Source organism: Pelodiscus sinensis, chromosome 18, assembly GCF_049634645.1.
Source record: "Pelodiscus sinensis isolate JC-2024 chromosome 18, ASM4963464v1, whole genome shotgun sequence".
Lineage (NCBI taxonomy): Eukaryota > Metazoa > Chordata > Testudines > Trionychidae > Pelodiscus > Pelodiscus sinensis.
Genome location: NC_134728.1, coordinates 12,929,145 through 12,942,299, shown reverse-complemented (window position 1 = coordinate 12,942,299; position 13,155 = coordinate 12,929,145). Strand labels below are relative to the sequence as shown.

At 43.5% G+C, this 13,155-nt stretch overlaps 1 long non-coding RNA gene across 1 annotated transcript; it reads right to left on the bottom strand.

Annotated features, from left to right (window-relative positions):
* Positions 1 to 406: 406 nt before the first annotated feature.
* Positions 407 to 12,669, bottom strand: LOC112546162 (uncharacterized). Its single transcript, XR_003089792.2, has 3 exons — positions 12,526 to 12,669; positions 4,421 to 4,486; positions 407 to 776 (listed from the first exon to the last, which is right to left on the bottom strand). It is a non-coding gene; the product is annotated as an uncharacterized LOC112546162 (long non-coding RNA).
* Positions 12,670 to 13,155: the final 486 nt, after the last annotated feature.

Here is a 13,155-nt window from a genome sequence, read left to right as displayed (position 1 = left end):
CACAGCTAGTGCTTTACTCTATATCCCAAGTGCATCACTTTAAATTTAAAGGGAAAAATATGTAGCGCTAAGTCTAGTCTATGCACTAATGGTCTTCAAAGAGGTTTCAAAAGGCGTCTTGAATGTTTCACCCTTTCATTAGCATGTTCTGAGTGACATTAGAAGTCATTTTTGGCACTCGCTATTATCATCACATCGCAGTAATTGCAGCCCACAGCTGCCCAGATGTTGGAAACTGCAGTGGAACAGATCTGTAACACTATCTGACACACACCAGGCAAGTTTGTACAGCCCCAGTCACAACTCCACCATGCAGGAGATATCAGCCCCGCATGGCTAACTATAGATTTGCTGAAACTTTATCATACATGAAGGACTAATTAGGTGTGCTGGGCCATTAGCCATCTCTGAACACTGACTGATGAAAAACATAATTAATGGCAGCTTTCATAAACAGACTCCAGAATGTAGAATTGAATTAAAAATAAAGCAGCTGTTGCTAATGGAAATAAGGACCATTTCTAGCTTGAAACATTCCACTGTCTTTCTGTGGGAGGCTGTTACAGCGAGCTAGAGTGGTTGGGGAGATCTTACCGAGAGAACTGGAAACAAAAGGTTTGCAAAGCTTTCTGCTGAAGAAAACAAAACTTCTTTGGTTGGGAGTCACAAGTGTTTTTCTTCTCAGATTCACTCAGGAATTAGAGACCGGGAAAACTCACTGCAGTATCTTGTCCATCTCACTGCCGGTATAGCTTGATAACTGTTTGAAATCAAATCTGAAATGAGAGAACCCAGGTTAACTATGAGAGCAAGTACGGCTTTGCAGTAAATGAGTTAATGCAGCTAATTAGATTTGACTCTGACCAAGACCCCAGATTCTGATACAGACATTGAACTATTCAAAACAAATGAAGAAATAGCCACAAGACCTGCCCGCTCTCTTCAAAGCCAACCTCAGCACCACCACTCCTCTCCCCATAATATAAATCACCCTTTTGAGTAATCCAACATTAAGTGGCAGCTTCCCCTATAGTACCATTGCATATCCCTCGGCCCCCTGGAAATACATGAGCTTTATGCCTAGTCTGAAGGCTAATAATCCCAGACTCTGTCGAATCAAGGAGTGGTAAATGAACTCCAGAGTCAAGGATCCTTCATGGAAACAATCAGCCCTCTCACTACTAAACCTTGGTGTTGTTAGTCTGAGCACCCTGTAGCAACATCAAATGTGCAGAGACGGGGCATACGCAGGCCCCAGAGCCCCCAGAGCAGAAATAGGCTAAAGCAGCATTCCTTGTAAAATGAGCACTTGGGCAGCCATCTAGGAGAGATTCAGGCACCGCCCAGTGGATTAGCCGAATGCCCACAGCCGTCAGCATGTGTGTCTACTGGTGGTGCACATCTATATATGCCTAGGTGCACATAACAAAATTTATGTGGCAGAACCACAGATGTTGCTAGACAAGAGAAGCCCAGCTGCAGAGGTTGAGAGCAGCTGGGAATGGAGCCAGTCTGCTGGGTGGCAGCCCGCAGGGCCTGACATGGGATCAGAGAGCCCCAGGAGAGACTGCCGCCCACAGGGGATAGGGACAGGAAGCTCCACTAGCAGGGCCTGGCAGCAGAGGCAGGGAGCCCCAGGAGCAGCTGCTGCTTTGCGTGGGACCAGGCATAGGAAGCCCGAGAGCAGCTGCCACATGGCACAGGGCCAGGGCCAGAGAGCAGAGCCCTGCAAGTGGGCTGGGGGGCAGCAGAGCCAAGCAGGTGGGCCAAAAGTCAGGTCTCTGGGTTCTTCCAGGGCAGCAGCCAGACGGGGAGCCCCGGGAGAGCTCAGAGGCCTGAACTCCCCTGCTCTGGCAAATTCCCTTGTTTGGGACCACTCAGGTCCTGAGGGTGCTGGACCAGGGAGGTCTAACCTCTACTAAATTTTCTAGTGCAGGAGCCTCTACTAAATTTTCTAGTGCAGAAATGATCTCGCAGGCTACGTCTACACTGGCCCCTCTTCCGTAAGGGGCATGTAAATTTCAGCAGTCGTCGTAGGGAAATCCGCGGGGGATTTAAATATCCCCCGCGGCATTTAAATAAACATGGCCGCCGCTTTTTTCCGGCTTTTAAAAAAGCCGGAAAAGAGCGTCTAGACTGGCCCCGATCCTCCGGAAAAAGCGCCCTTTTCCGGAGGGTCTTATTCTTACTTCAAAGTAAGACTAAGACCCTCCGGAAAAGGGCGCTTTTTCCGGAGGATCGGGGCCAGTCTAGACGCTCTTTTCCGGCTTTTTTAAAAGCCGGAAAAAAGCGGCGGCCATGTTTATTTAAATGCCGCGGGGGATATTTAAATCCCCCGCGGATTTCCCTACGACGACTGCTGAAATTTACATGCCCCTTACGGAAGAGGGGCCAGTGTAGACGTAGCCAATATGTGTCACACATTAAAGAGTCCCCAAAATCTATCTTGTGTGTAACATCATCAGAAGCTAAAGAACCTGTATCCCATTCCGAACATTTTCTCTGGTATTTTTTCTCATTTTCTCTGTGTATGAGCAATTATGAGATTTTCACATATTTGTATTAAATACACAAATCATATCAGCATCAAACACACATAACTCGCCTTTTACATGCCATACTTAAAACCAAGTAGCAAGGCATATCTACAGCACACAAGTACTGTATATACTGGTTCATTAGCCCATTTGCTTATAAGCCGACACCCCCAAGATGAATAGATAAAAATGGCAAAATGCTATGACCTTTTCATAAGCTGACCCTATATTTTAGCGGTTGGCAAACTTCAATTCCTGGCTAATCAGTGTAAACCTCTGGTATGTCGGGATGTTTTGTTTATCTGGAGTGCATGCAGGTACGGAGACCTGCAGCTCCCAGTGTTCCTGGCCAACAGGAGAGGAGAGAAGTGGGGGGCCAGCACATCCCTCAGCCTGTGCCACTTCCTGCAGCTCTTATTGGCTGGGAATGACGAATCGCAGCCACTGAGAGATGAGGTGCTCCTGGACTGCAGACATGCCAAGTAAACAAACCTCCTGGTGCGCCAGCAGCTTACCCTGATGGGCCAGGTGCCAAAGTTTGCTGACCCTTGCTGTAGATCACCGGTGATGGAACATCAGTTCTGGACTTTAAAAAATGTGCTAACATTTTATTTTTTATTTAAATTGTATTTGCATGAAATTTGATCCACCCATTTCACAAAATACTAGACAATCAGAAAAATACAATGCACGATAGTACTATGGCACTGGTGTCTGTCGGCTACTGTGTAATGTGATCTCTTCATGCATGTTGGCCTCTTAAGTCTCCAGCCAATCTATAAATATAACGTGCAGAATCGATTACATCTGTAACAAAAATTTAAATAGCCTGTTATCACCACAGACATGCCAGTCCACAGGGCTGCTTTGAAATAAATAAAGAACGATTATAATTTGACAGTGATAAAGCAGGTGACATTCCTCTACAAAGTCCTACAAAATCTGTATCTGAATTATTTTCTCAGCTTTTATACTAGTATTTAAAATGAACAATGGTGAAATCAAAAGAAAACAGTCTGCTTATGATGTAGAATTCAAACTTAAAGTTGTTGAATATGCAGAAGCAAACAATAATTTTGTTGCTGTTCATGAATTCTAGGGTTGCCAGGTGTCCAGTATTGACCTGGACAGAGCGGTATTTTAGCCTTCTGGTCGTTAAAAAAATTCAGAAAATACTGGACACCTAAAATGTCCGGTATTTTCTGTTTTTTTCCCCTGCCAGGAGGCTAAAATACAGGATACCTGGCAACCCTACACACTCAGCAACTGGGCCTACCTCCGGCCCCCCTCGGATCCCTGCCGGGACCCCCTCCATGCCCCCGCACCTCCTCCCACTTACCTGGTTCCGCAGGGGCTTAGCCTGTGGCTGGAATAGAAAAACAAAATGGCTGTTGGCAAAAAAGCCTCTTCTTCAAGGGTCATGCTGATTTTTTATTTTTTTATTTTATTTTTTTTATTATTATTTTTTTTTTTTTTTTTTTTGCTTCATAACTGCTGTCCCTTTCACTTTGGTCTCCCTTTTTTTTTCCTCAACAGAATTTTTTCCCGGTGTTTTTTTTTGGGGTGGGAGGTTCGATATTTTTTGTTAAACTATCTGGCATCCCTAATGAATTCTGTATCAATGCAAAGCAGGTAAGAGAATGGTGAAAAAATAAAACAATACTAAAAGTAATGCCAAGAAGCAAGAAAAATGTCCAATGAGGTACACTTCATTTCCTGAGCTGGAGAAAGATCTCAATGATTGGGCTGTTGAATGTCGACAAAATGGGTACTTTGTCACTATAACTGGAATTAATCTGCATGCTCTGAAAATGTTGAAAGATGACAAATACAAATCAGTAAAGTCAACCATATTTATCACATCAGTTGGTTGTTATACTCACTTCATGAACCGTCATGGTCTCTGTCTTTGTCAGCGAAAAAAGCTAGCACAGACGTTGCCAAGAGACCTGGAAGAAAAAACTGAATCTTTTCAAAGGTTTATTATAAAATATTGAAAGGAATATTCATTTGAGCTCTCACTAATGACATTTGATCTCCCAAGTAACAACAGTAACTGGTGTTATTGAAAAAACAATTTTAATTAAAACTATTGGCCATGAAAATATCCATTTTACAGTGGTTTTATCATGATTGGCTAATGGATCAAAACTCCCTCCAGTTATTATTTTTAAAAGGAAAACCTTGAGTAAAAACATTAACTTTCCTGTGGGTGTCATTGTATGTGCACATGAAAAGGGATGGATGGATGAAAGCGGAACTATTGAATGGCTGGAAAAGTGTGACATCAGAGACTAGGAGCACTTTTCAAGAAACCTTGTATGCTTGTTTGGGACATGTTCAGGACACACAAGATGGATGGGGTGAAGCAAGTAGCCAAACATGAAAACTACTTGGGCTGTAATACCCGGAGTCTTAATTTCTGTTCTACGACCGACTTATGTCTGCTGGAACAAAACCTTTAAGACAGGCTACACAAAATGTGATTTGACTGGATGTGCGCAGGCATGCCCAAATTGATAAAAGGTGGAAATCTTCTAAAGCCCAAAATCAAGCTGGTGGCCCCATGGGTCAAGGATGCATGGGAGTCCAGTCCCATGGAAATTATAGAAAATGCTGTATCAGCAATGTGCTTGATGGGTCAGAAGATGACACCATATTTTGACACCAAGATGACCTCGAGGTCCTTTCTAGTCCTAGTATTCTATGATTCTATGATTTGTGATGACACAATGGAAGCTGATACATCTGAGTCTGAGGACAACACTGCTGACATCTACAAAGCTGAGGCAGGAGCAGCTATGCTGAAGCTGAGTTTAATGAACGGTTTGGTGAATTAGAGACTGATTCAGAAGTTGAAGGATTTTAAAACTTTTTAAATAAGTGCATTAGAATGAGATGGGACTTCAAAACATGGACTTTAATTTTGGAGATATGTAAATACATATTTGTTAAATTATTATAACAGGTTTTTTTTTTGTTAGACTGCATTAAAATAAATCTACTAAAGCTTTCGCACGTTTCTTGTTAGCCCAACTCTTAAAATACAGCAGGGTCATCAAACTTCAATTCCCAGCCCATCAGAGAAGCTGTTGATGCGCTGGGATGTTTTATGTACTTGGAGGGTCTGCAGGCACAGACTCCCTTCAGCTGCCAATGGCTATTTGCCATTCCTGGCCAATGGGGGCTGCAGGAAACAGAGCGGGCTGAAGGACATGCTGGCCATCACTTCCTGCCACTGCCGTTGGTTGCAAATGGCAAATGGCCACCACAGGGAGCTGAGGGGCTCTGTTCTTGCAGACACTCCAGGTACATAAAATGTCCCATCATGCCAGCAGCTTACCCTGATGGGCTGGGAACTGATGTTTGCCAACCCCTGATCTACAACAACAATGCAGACCTTTTGATACGCTGACCCCACTCTTTGATGTGTCACTTTTTTACCCAAAAAAAATCAACTTATGAATGGGTATATATGGTAGTTAGTCAAAGGTCCAAGGGCTTGAGTCATCATTCCATTACTCTAGTTTCAAACTGAGGCAATTTCTATTCTATTCTATCTGAAAAGAGTTACACCACTGCAAAAGAGAAGTAATACAATGCAGTATCAAGCCCACAATGCCAGTATCAATGCCAGAACCCACAGTTTCGCCCATGGAAATATAATTTGAGCACAGTCATGTGGCTGGCACAAAATGCAAACAAGTGTTGTCACCGATAATCAGACAACTCTCAAAAATGCAGTCTCTTTGTCACAGGAACCAATCAGAAGGATCCATTCAGTCATGACATTTTAAAAAAATCCACTATTAAAAATTACACCCTCAGCACTTCTCAAAGATCACACCAACTCCATTTTATATTACTATCTAAGTCAGACACCTATGGTATGTCTGCTTTCATCCCATAGAAATGTTATCTGACCTAGATAAAAAAAGACAGCCCTCCCCAACATCTGTGATATCTTCTAAGTAACTCTAATAGGTGTACACACTATTCAGATAGGGTTTGATCCTACTCCATACAGGGCAAGGTTCACTGGCATACTCCAGCTTCTTTGGCTCCACTCCAAAAACTCTATTTACCTGGCTGATCAAACTAGTTTGACAATGGTTTTCCATGGTCACAATATTACATAGGCGCTAGAGAGCACCAATGAATCTTGCCTCGCTGGGAGAAATGCATTCCAGCAGAGCAGCTTGGAAGGGACAGGAGCAGTTTCCTGGAAGGCCAACCCGGGGCCCCTTTCTGCTCCTTGGAGACCTGGCTGGCAGGCAGCTGCCTACTTTACCTTTAGGTAGAGTTGCAAAACTACAGCGGTGCTTAAGGTAGAACAGCATCTGCTGATTGGGCCCCTATAACCTTATGGACCCTGGCAACGACAGCACCACTTGCACCACTGTAGCTGTCTTGCAGAGAGCTGGGTTCTGGTAGGTTTTTGTGAAGCTAAACAACTGCAATGTTTATACACAAGTCTGCACAAGTTAATTTTGTGTCATAACCACACACCTGTAGTACCTTCATGTCAAAGTGATTTGCCATCATAGCACTTGTTAGGCAGGGAACAGTTCTTATGCCCGGCATGCAAAGCTAAGGTACAATGAGGCAAATAGCCTGGCTTTTACTTGTCCTAAGTACACCAGCTCCAGCCACTGTTACTCACTGCTGGACTTTCAATGGGGGATGGCAGTTTTAATCTCCATTACATGCCAGCCAGCTAAGATAAAACTGAATCATACTCTCTCTCTCTCACCTTTGAACATGTATAGGCCAAGTGCAGGCTCCCTGGTGGAGAGGAGATTGCAGATCTCTCTCTCTCTCTGGGCAGACTTTCTAACTAGGGAACCTGCCCTAACTTTTGTTCACACAGACCCTGCAGTGAATCAGACCACATGCTGTATCCAAACGAATTTCCACAAAGGAAAAGGTATTCCTGTGAAACTTTTTTGCTAAACATCTACTATATGCTTTCCTCCTTCCACCCTGACGTGAGTTAATTCTATACTCATTAAACTTAGGAGCTAATTGCACTGACTTAAATTAGGCCACGTGCACAAAATCACTATAGGGTACATCTACACATCAGAGTTATTTTGGAATAATGTCTGTTATTCTGAAATAATATTATGCACTGTCTACACAAGAAGCCAGTTATTTTGAAATAAATTCGAAATAAGGGGCTTCTCACTCTGACTTCCTGTAAACCTTGCTGTACGAGGATTAAGGAAGTCAGCGGAATAGTGATTTATTTCTAAATAAGTGCTGTTAGATAGCGCCAAATTTTGAAATAACCTATGCAATTTTTCATAGCTCAAATTGTGTAGCTTATTTTGAGGCATGCACTACTGTGTAGACATACCCTATGTGGAGTCCCACACTGCTCTGCCAAAGCACCATGAATTCTGGTCTTATTATTATGCATTATTTGTATTGTGGTAATATGTAGGAGACTCAGTCAAGTACAAGTTCTCCATTGTGCTAAGCACTGTACAAACAGACTAAAAAGATGGTTTCTGCCCCAAAGAGCTTGCAATCTAACATCTAATCTCTTTGCTATTCCAGTCCTGGGCATAACAGAATAAAACCACTACACCTCTTTACATTTGTAAGCCGAGCCAGGGATAAGAACTTAAGACCTGGATTCAATTCCCTGTTCATCCAGACTTCTTGTGTGCGACTGAATCTCTCTAGGCCTCAGTTCTCCATCTTTAAAATGGGGACAAGTAAGTAACACCCTTACCTCATAGTGGTGTTGAAGAGATGCTTTAGAAAGAAAGAAAGAAAGAAAGAAAGAAAGAAAGAAAGAAAGAAAGAAAGAAAGAAAGAAAGAAAGAAAGAAAGAAAGAAAGAAAGAAAGAAAGAAAGAAAGAAAGAAAGAAAGAAAGAAATTAGGGTTATGCTGACTTGTATGGCCATTCTGCTAGAGTTCCAGAAATAGGGTCATCTACATGTGCTTCTCATTTCATGAGGAGAAGGAGGAGCTGTGAAAGACAGTTTCATACACATGGGTCTGCTTACTGCTCACATTGCAACTATGAAAAATGTTTATACTGCCTGCCAATGCTTATGTATTGGCATTTATCATTTAAAAAGTGTTTTAAATTGTAAGGCTGAGCGTCCCAAACTGCACATGAAACAATCACAGACTCTTTTCTCGCCTTGATAATCAGAGCAACTATACATATGCTGACAATGGGTGGGAGGGAGCTGCCCAGACGCAATAGGAATCTTGCCTGTATTCCTAGAGAACTTTGTTCACATTCATCAGAAGAAAAATATTGAAGAGAGGTGGTGGCCTATGTTCAGGATCCTCCGGGAGTGGCCACTGCCTAGGCTCTAGCAAAAGGTGCTCCCAGGAGTTCAGCTAGCAGCTTGAGAGATGGAGAAAGAGTGTTTGCCTTTGGAATGATTTGTGCTCCACAGGCAGGCTCATAGCACCAGGGTGGGCCTGGAGGCCAGAATTTGCTGTTTCCCTTTCCCACTCATGTTCACATCTTGATGGGAAAGGTGTTCCCTTGGGGAAAGGCCCCTGCTGGCAGCATTTGTCATTTTTGTGGAGTCATTCCATGAGATTACATGCCCCACCATGCCACAATCGCGTCTCTTTTATCCTTGCCAGGAATCCATTCCTTCACATGTTAAATTCTCTCCAGAAACATCTGCACGGCACCCAGCACAATGGAGCCATGATCCTGACTGGTCCCTCTGGCTTTTCTATAATACAAGCCATAATAACATCTAACAATTCACTATGAACCAAGTCTTTGGTTGGGGGCACCAGAGCAGCATTTCGCTAGCTCTCTGCACCCCAGTTCTGAGGACAGCAGGATTCTTTCATTGACTCAATCAGTCATGCATTGACTCATTCACATCTATAGACCTTCCCCATAGCTCCTCCTGCTGAGAGCAGGGCTGAGTGAAGGTCCTCATAGGTCTTAGGCATTCTCATAATCATAGGCCTTGAAATTAGTTTATATATAAATATATGAGAGAAATGCCCTATCATCTATACACCTAATAGTTAATTGTATACCTGTATGCTGTCTGATGACTAAGGATAGCAAATTATTAAGCTTGAGTTAGCAGTTTTCTTTTATTTTCAAGTCAATTATGAAATTTTTTTAGGCCCTAAATTTTTCAGAGGCCCTAGGCACTGTGACTATCATGCCTAATGGATAATCTGGCCCTGGCTGAGAGGTAGGCTCTGAAAACCCTAAGCTCCAAGTGGCATAATTGTGAGATACATGCTCAGTACCTGCCCCCCTGTGGAAGGCAACAGCATGAAAGCTGAGTTCAGGTTGCAGCATCAAATTCAAAGTGGAAACTAAAGGGAAGGGAAAGTCTGACGGACAATGGGCTGGGGAAGGGAGGGGAGATGGATGCCTTTCATTTCACCTTTGACCTGCAGGAAGCTTTGATGTGGTCTTTCAATGCCCTCCCAACAATGTAACTTATCCTGAGTGCACCTCATAGTACCACCAATGGATTTATATAAGGCAAAAAGCCTGACTTTGCAATTCTCACTCAGACCCTGCAAGTGAGCACCATAATTCGGACCCAGCGCCCTTCTCTACCTAGGGTTGCCAGGTGTCCGGTATTCACCCAGACACCTAAAATGTCCAGTATTTTCTGATTTTTTCCCCGGCCAGGAGGTGAAAATGCCGGGCACCTGGAAATCCTACAAACACTCAGCACCCAGCCTCCCTCCCCCAGCTTCCCCCTGGCTCCCAACATCCCCAGCCCCTCAACCCCAACCCCCATGCTTACCTGGTTCTGCAAAGCTGCCGGTACAAAATGGCTGCCAACCAAAGGGAAGCAATTTTTTTTTCCTCAACAACTTTGGTCCCCGCCTCCCCTTTTTTTCCCTTCAACAGAATTTTTTCCCGGTGTTTTTTTTTGGGAGGCAGAGTGTTCGGTATTTTTGTTTCAACCATCTGGCAACCCTATCTCTACCCCTCCCTTCTCCCACTCTCTTGCATGAACAACCTGGGTAGGAAATTTTCTTGAATAAACACAGAAGTGTTTGATGTTCCTAATGGCATTTCAGGGACAGGAAACATAAAACCACATGAGTTATTCATCTCCATGTAATGGTTTTATCAGGGGCCCTGAACAAAATTCCTCAACCTTAAGCAGGCTGATTTTCCGGGTGAGACATAAACCCATCAGGCTTCATGTGCTCTGATAATGGGTGCTATGCAAGGAGATAGACAGAAAGCGGCATACATTCTGGGATGAAAAGCACAAAGGATTTCCTCCCTCTGATGGCTGAACTAGGCTATTCAGACATAAACAATATGAGAGAAACAACCAAGAGTTGTATCTGCAAATCTAGGCAAGAAAAGGTTTTTCTCCATATTTCTGAGTGAGCACTTCTGTTAAGGTAATGCCCAGTCATCGCCCAGAACCCCATTGTGCTACGGGGTATATATACTCAATACAAAACCGTCAGACCTTTGTTCCAGAAAGTTTTCAGTCTTTAGGACCTGACTTGTGGGACCTAATTCATCTCTGATGTAAGGCCACTGAATTCACTAGCCTTTCATCAGGACCCATTAACCTATTGACCCATGATAGCTAAGCAAATGCCTTTCTTCACTTGTTGTCTGAAGCTGTTGTGTAGTGCGTTAAATCCTGTGTCATATTCTAGCCCAGAGGTGGCTGTATTTCAGTGCACAGTGAAGTAATGCCTCTATTTATTGGGCAAAATCCTGTCCTGAGACACAGAAAGCTGTATATAGGGAGAGAAGGGTGCTGATCCCACATCTGGCAACTAGGGCTATGTTTAAACTGTCTCCTTTTTGCACAAAAAATATGCAAATGAGGAGAAGCATGGAATATCACTGCACCTCATTTGTGTAATTGATGAGGCTCTGTTTTTGCACAAGAGGCTTTTGCGCGAGAGCTGTTCTTCCGCATTTTTTTCAGGAAGAACGTCTCTTGCGCAAGAGGGAGTGTAGACGGCTCCTTTTTGTGCAAAAGCCTCTTGTGCAAAAATGGAATCTCATTAATTATGCAAATGAGGCGTGGCGATATTCCACGCTACGCTTCACTTGCATATTTTTTGCGCAAAACGGGGGCAGTGTAGACATATTCTAGGGGTACGTCTACACAGCAACGTTATTTCGGAATAACGTCTGTTATTCTAAAATAACGATGCAAGCGTCTAGACAGCTAGCCTGTTATTTCAAAATAATTTTGAAATAACGGGCTGCTTATTTCAGCATTTGTAAACCCCATTCCATGAGGAATAATGCCTCCTCCAAAATAACTATTTCGGAATAGCAGTAGTGTGGATGTTCCACTGCTGCTATTTTGAAATAGCTCCTCCCCCAGGCCATTCAAAGTAATTACTCCCCAGTGCTCCCTGGGGCTCTAAATCTAGGTAGTGTGTCCACCTCAGACTAATTTCCAGGCTTCCCTGTAGTGTAGATGCACTATTTTGAAATAAGCTATTTTGGAGCATTTCTTTGTGTGCAATGTAGACGTAGCCTAGGTGAGCAGCACACTGATTTTCCTTTAAGAAAGAGCAGCATGTGCCCTCAGATGGTGTTCACTGAACACTGCAACCTGTGCTCTCGCCCACTGTGGACCTTGCAGAACTTACCCTTATGTGAAGACACAGACACCCCAACCCTAGCACTCTCTGGAGGGATGGGGATAATAGGGTACCTACACGTGCTACAGAACTGTAACACGTGCTACAGAACCGTATCACATGCTACAGTACATGTACTGTACATGTAAACTACATGCTGTGTTAATTCTCACAAAAGCCCTGTGAGATAATCCATTGTACATTTTATCTACTTTACAGCTGTGCAGACTAAGACAATTTGGGCCAGGGGATATGACATGGGAGTAGGAGACATGGATTCTATTCCTGCCTCTGCTTCTGACTAGCTGCATGACCCTGGCTGAGTTACTTACCTTCTCTGTGTCTCGGTTTTTCCTTCTGCAGAATGGGAATAATATTTATTCTACCTACCCCTCTTGGTTTAGTCACCAGCTGCATAATAGACTGACTCAAGCCCTGGATCTGGACTCTTCTGAGCTTGTTCTTGTTTGAGGCCTGTGCCTGTCCCTGCACATGGTAGATGTCTGTATTTAGTTTTCCACAGAATTATCCCGTCTCTTTCTTTCACTCTGAAAAAAACATTCAAGGTGAAGTTGAATTTTTGCACGTTTGATGTCTGAGTCACTTTGAAATGAGGCAATACTGGCTGCTTCCCCAAAGGAGCTCTTCTTGCTGCTCCCCTCCCAAGCTAAACATCTGCCTGGAGACATTCCCTGTTGAGGGGAATGTAGAAGAATTGCGAACTCCACACCCGCATGGTAGCACTCCTCAGTGATAAAAGCATGTTGGAGCACACACAGGGCTAAATATATTGTCAGTGCTCATAAAATGGAAACTTTTAACCAGCCCTAGGAAAGTCTCTCCTTTCTTCATTAAAATCCTCCCTGTTCTTTGTCTCCTCCAACATTTACATCCAGGCTAATTTTTGCATTGTGGTAACAGCTGAAACTTCAGTAACAGTTTCTTTTCACTGCTTGAAAGTTCAACATTTTCCCAGTGCTCCCAGCATGCTCACTGCATAGGGACAACATGGGCATGTCT